Source organism: Notechis scutatus, chromosome Z, assembly GCF_049901735.1.
Source record: "Notechis scutatus isolate UNSWTSFEM ecotype Mainland chromosome Z, rNotScu1.2, whole genome shotgun sequence".
In the NCBI taxonomy this organism is placed as follows: Eukaryota; Metazoa; Chordata; class Lepidosauria; order Squamata; family Elapidae; genus Notechis; species Notechis scutatus.
In genome coordinates, this window is record NC_142025.1 from 128920761 (window position 1) to 128927324 (window position 6564).

The 6564-nt window shown below is 36.1% G+C and overlaps 1 long non-coding RNA gene across 1 annotated transcript; it reads right to left on the reverse strand.

Annotated features, from left to right (window-relative positions):
* Positions 1-3986: 3986 nt before the first annotated feature.
* On the reverse strand, positions 3987-5849 carry LOC113429071 (uncharacterized). The gene is made up of 3 exons (XR_015745955.1): positions 5499-5849; positions 4513-4804; positions 3987-4229 (listed from the first exon to the last, which is right to left on the reverse strand). It is a non-coding gene; the product is annotated as an uncharacterized LOC113429071 (long non-coding RNA).
* Between the last annotated feature and the right edge of the window lie 715 nt (positions 5850-6564).

The following is a 6564-nucleotide window of genomic DNA, read 5'->3' on the forward strand; positions in this document are numbered from 1 at the left end:
TAGTTGCTCCCTTGTATTCAAAGCAGGCCTCAGAATAATGATATAGCATTTTGGGAAAAAGATGCAGACCAGTAATCCAGCTGCTGAAGCCAAAATTGAGAAGACCTCCACAACCACCATGTATTTTCCTTTGGTGCTCAGATAGGTAGGAACAAATAATATCCAGACACTACAAAAGACCAACATGCTGAAGGTGATAAATTTAGCTTCATTGAAACTGTCAGGTAAATTCCTAGCTAGGAAGGCTACTGTGAAGCTGACAGCAGTCAAGAACCCCATAAAGCCTAGTACAGTATAAAACATAGTGGTTGAACCTTCATTACATTGCAGGACAATTTCTTCAGCCATGGAATATATGTCAGAATCGGGGAAGGGAGGAGAAATTGCAAGCCATACCACACAAATAGAGAATTGTACCAGGGAGCAACATAGAACAATAGAGATAGCCAGTCCTTTTCCTACCCATTTCCTCATTTTGGAGCCTGGTTTGGTGGCCATGAAAGCAAGCACAACAATGGTTGTTTTCCCCAAGATACAAGAAGGAGCAATAGAGAACATTATGCCAAATGCAGTTTGTCGCATGAGACATTTCACTTGGTCAGGTTGCCCAATGAAAAGCAAAGTGCAAAAGAAGGAGAGGAGAAGAGCAATGAGAAGAATGGCAATGATATAAGTTCTACAAGTTTGTCAATCAAATCAAACAACCATTACATCTGGATAGAATAGGATGTAACATTAACCAGAAACCTGTGGAAAAAGAATTACCACTGTCAATTTACCTTTACTATCAAAAGAAGATAAAAAGGAAGAATCATGTATAGTCTATCAACAAGTACTGGTTTCTTCAACAGTGTTCATAATTTTTTTCAAGAAGACATGAAAAGGCACAATTGAAATCTGGGAAACTTATTGGTGCTTAGGCTATTTAAATTGAGCTGATTTCGTGATTTCACTGAACCATGAACAATTAGTTCAGATTTTCCCTTTTTATATTAATTTAATTAAGAATTACTATTATTATATTATATTTGGATATTATTATCCAAAAGTGATTAGAAAGGAAGTTTGCAAATTTAGTGTCCCTTCTAAAGTGCCAACCAGTGTCTGAGCATGATGGGTTTTCTGCTACAGCACTAAACTTTTGGGAGACCATTGTTTTGTGGTCTCCTCACAAGGAGCAGCTGTCTGAAGATCTTCTGTGGGAGATCTCAAGAGGAATTATCTGAAGAGGAAATTATTGAACAATCAGTCTGGTTGCTGGCTTTCATTCTGCCAGTCATTTCTGTTTTCATGGAGCCGTCTTCATTTCACAATTTCTTCCCTGGAAGCCCCAACAATTAGTTCAAAATTTTCATTGTTAAACTATACAAGATACTCAGGCACTACAATATTATTAAAATTCACACTTATTAAATCATTGATATATTCAATGCATTCCTTTGCTTACCCATTTGGTCAGATATCTTCCCTTCTGCACATCGTCTACAATCATAGCAGCAAGATAATTTCCCTTCCACTTTTATCTTGCTATAGCCAAGGGGACATTTCTCATTACAGATGGAAAGAGGTAATGCCTGTTGATAAATAAAATCACATAAAGAAGTTTATGAGCTGAAGAAGTTCTTGGATGAGAAGTGAAATGTCTTCAAAGAGAAACCAAAAAGTCCAGTTGCCTCTAGAAAAAAAGGTTGAGAACTTTTGGGATAAAGAAGTTATGTTATAACTTTTGATTATTGTTATAAATCATAACTTTTGAGTATCTTAGTGCTACAAATACTCAAAATGTTTATATCAAATCTGAAATTTGGTGGTCCATTTTTCAAAATTGTTGCTTGTTTAAATTACCCACTAAATTCCTCACATCTTACTAATGGTGTGTTTATGGCAAACAGTGTATTTTAAAACTCAGTTCTGAGAAAACCAGTACCAGAAGCTGCTTGGACAATGTTTAATTCTGGAACCCTTAAAAGACAGTTTCCTTAAGATTTCAATCTTGTTTTGGGTTCCTACTCTTCCTAGTCTTCTCCTAGTCTTCTTAAAGCAATTTGGGTACTTTGTACAATGTGATGAAGTTCATATAGAATCTATGATAAGTAAGACCACTTTATATAATAGCTGGAGCTTATTACGATTAAGCATAGCCTACTTTCTATGGCCGATATGGAGCATGCTATATTTAAAACCAATTAGGAAATATCAGGGGCTAAGGACTGTGCTCTGTTTAGTATAATATGCAGTCACTGTGAGTATTAATGTACCATCTTTTGGCTACATTCTGATTTATTTCACTAAAATGCAATTGCTTTAATATTATTTTAAATATTTTATATGGATCTGTAAAAACATACACATGAAAAATAATTACAACACAAGACCCAGGATGTCAAAACAATAGAACTCAGAAGGTCATCACACAGCCCATTACCCAGGTCGTTACAACACAGGAGGCTGATAGACACACAACCAATACCTGAGCCACATATGTTCTTAAGAAAAAGCCAGCCCATCTGCAAACATCAACTCCATCAACCAATCAAGAAATGACAACACAGCCAACCTCCCCACCTGTATATATAGGGAGACAGGAGCTCCGAAGCCAAAAGCACCAGCCTGAAGATGGCGAGTGGGACATTGTCGAAACGTTGCCAAGATACTCTCAATCTTACATGGGAAAAGACCCGAACACGCCAAGACCTGCATACCTGTACCCATCAAAATCTACAAAAACATATATACATATAGATATATAGATATATATGGTATTCAGCTTTGTTCGGGTATTTTCCCACACCATTATAGTTGTGCTTTTAAAGTTGTAGCAACGTTTTGGCAGAAACTCATCTGCCATCATCAGGCTTCTGTATTGTGTTCGTCTGAGGTTCGTCATACATACATGTAAGTACCCACGAGAACTTAAGGAAACGTATGTATGCATGCATGCATGTATGTATGTATGTATGTATGTATGTATGTATGTATGTATGTATGGCATTCAGCTTTTTTTGGGTATTTTCCCACATCACTACAGTTGTGCTTCCAAAGTTGGAGCAACGTTTCGGCAGAATCTCATCTGCCATCATCAGGCTTCTGCATTGTTTTCGAACACAGACGAACACAACGCAGAAGCCAGATGATAGCAGATGACATTCTGCCGAAACGTTGCTGCAACTTTGGAAGCACAACTGTAGTGACGTGGGAAAATACCCGAACAAAGCTGAATGCCATACATGTAGGTACCCGCGAAAACTTAAGATGTATGTATGTATGTATGTATGTATGTATGTATGTATGTATGTATGTATGGTAATCAGCTTTGTTCGGGTATTTTTCCCACGTCATTTTAGTTGTGCTTTTAAAGTTGTAGCAACGTTTCGAAAGAATCTCATCTAGTCTGACTAGTCTGACTCACAGACGAACACAATACAGAAGCCTGATGATGGCAGATGAGATTCTGCCGAAACATTGCTACAACTTTAAAAGCACAACTACAATGACGCTCAGAAAGTACCCGAACAAAGCTGAATACTCATACATGTAAGTACCACGAAAACTTAAGAAACACACACACACACACACACACACAAACATATATATATATATATATATATATATATATATATATATATATATATATATATATATATATATATATATATATATATATATATATATATATATTTGGTTATTCGGGTTTTCTCCCATGTAAAATTGGAAGTATTTTGGAGATGCTTTGATGAAATCTCATTCGTCATCTTCAGGCTTGTGTCTTCAGCTTTGTGCTTCTCGGAGTAATGTGAGCTTGCAGCTGCTTCTTCCTTTTAACTGGGGGCCACACAAGATGCTACCACCACACTTCCATGTAGAAAGCAGACTCACACCCACACAGATGATGAGACACGACCCACGGACCAGAAGCTCCACCCCAACCACAACCCAACCCCCAAACCCCCACCCTCCCCCCAACAAAAAAACTCCCAAAGATACATCATTGGGGGGATACTTCCTATAAAGTCAAAGCAGATTCCTTTCTCTGTAAACATGGAAAGATTATTTTGAATGAACCTCTCTTTATCTTCCTCAACAAAGCAAACTTTCCCAACCCAGGTCCATCCAAAATGCAATAGTAAATGTAGTATTCCATTAAACTGGTGCACTTCAACGGGGAACATCCATCTGACAAACAGTGCTGCTATTTCATCATTCATCAATGGAGCTGATCCATATGTGATCTAAATCGGAGTAAGAAAACAATAACGGAAGAAAGGATTTTTTCCAAAGAAAAATATGAAGTATACATGTTTATTTGATGCGATCTCTGTACTTGAGTGCAATGCAGAAAATTTTGCAACTTGACATCTGGAAGTTTATAACTCCTCATTGAGCCTGACAGCATTTTCTTTTTATAAATTTGTCATCTATATACCTCAAACATGTTTACCTAAAATCATTAGGTAAACTAATCAATTAGGTAAGCAAGTGAACTTAATATCTTTCTCCATATTTACGTCTCACCTGGGGAAATTTGTAGTTACACAGACTGGTTGCCATGTTCAGACAGGTCCTAGAACGGGGTCCTCCAATGATAGCTACCGTGTTGGTCTGGTCATTACATTTATAGTTGGGGATAAATTTACTTTTTGTAGATAGAAATTCCATTGCTAATTGATAAGTTGTAGTTTCCTCATGATTGTCAGTAGCAATGTGGAAGCCCAGAGTAACATTGGGTAATATTTCTGAATGTTCATTGATCTCACTAACAGCAAATGCCAGAGCCAAAGTATGTTGGTAATTATGAGTGAGGTACCTTCAGTGAGAGTTATAAACTACGTCAATACATTTGTGCTTCAGCATCACATATTAATTGTTATATACATTCATACAATCCAAGATGTTGTGGTTATTATTTGCTCTTGATATATGTAATGTGGTCTTTAGCAAACAATAGCCCTAGGTTGTATTGATTGGGAAACACTAATATTAGGAATGAGTCACTAAAATTGAACTGAGACAACATTTTAAAGCTTATTTCTTTTCTTAAAAATGTTCTTCTAGAAGACAGTCAATTTGAACCAGTTTGGTTTAGTTTAAAAAGCAGGAGAGTATGAGTGCAAGTACCATCTTGTGGGTGACTTCAGTCAGTCATTCTCTTTCAGCCCAATTCACCTCACAATTATTGGGAAAATAAGAGGAGGAAGGTGAGTTGGATGTTTTTCCCCTTGAATGGTTTGCATAAATAATAAAGGTGGAATAAAAATAAAACATAAATAGATAAATAAAGTCATGGTGTATTCTTTCTTCATTTATGACTGCAGTATTAGAGGAATCTAAGGGTCTTTTTATCCTAGAATTTATACATGACTAAGGACAATTTAAATGGGCTATATGTTGACCATTTGATTTGAGCAGAAATGTAAAGAAGAAGAAAAATATAGCTTTTAGGTGGTGATGGGGATGGGGGTGAGAGTAAAATATTTCTCATATACTTTTAAAATACTTACAGGTACTGATCAAGCATATCATGAGAAGGAACACTTTGAAAAAATATCTGATTTGAAAGAAAGAAGACCTGATATATAATAGCAGCAACAATTAAATCTCCAGACTGATAGTACTTGTGAGAAATTGGAAGAGGATCTCTGAGGTTGCAGTTGTGAACAGGATAATTGCACATCAACTTAGGAAAAAAGAATAAAATCAGTGTTCTGAACAGAAGCAACTCAGTATAAAATATGGCCATTGTAGGTATCAAAGGATAGCTTCAATGTTTCTATTCATAATAATGATTTGGGTCATAATCAGCCTTTCAGGAATATTATCCAAAATGAAGTATTTCAGATTAAACATACTTCTTTTTTGTTCTCTCTACTTGTAAATCTGTACTTCTGAGCCTGTGTTAATATAATGCAGGTTTTTTTAGCCTGGGTCCATAGATTTTTCATGTTTACCAGGATTCCTTTGAGATATGGAGAAAAGAACAGTGATGGTACTTCATTTAATAATTACTTAGAAGATAATAGCTTACTTGCAATACTATTTTTTTGCTTCTGTGCAAAATGTCAAAATGAAACATATTGATTGAGAAAAGTGGGAGCAGCACCATATGCACCAAAGAAGAAATCTTGGGACTTTTTTTTTTTCTACAGATGGTGCTATTTAGCGTAGATTCATACAGTATCTATGATCAGATTCTAAACTTCATTGATTGAAAAAAACAATTGGACTGAAGTCCATGGGTTACAGTCAATTTGACAATCTTCTGCTTAAAGCAGTTTTTGCTATGAAAAGTGGGAGCTTAACATAATTGATTTAGATCAAATATGGTTTGAAAGAGGGAAATAATATTGGAATATTCCATAAAGCAGAGACCCCTGAAGAGTAGGTTCATCTCCTTGAGCCTGCCAAATATAGTTCAAATTGAACCTTTCTAGTGGGTCTGATGGGGCTTATGCTCACTTAAAAGAACACATCTATTTGTAAGGCATCCAGAAAGTATCCATGATATCAATCACTCAGAGACATTTTCTCTCCAATTGATTTATTTAGAAAGAGATCTGGCATGTCAAA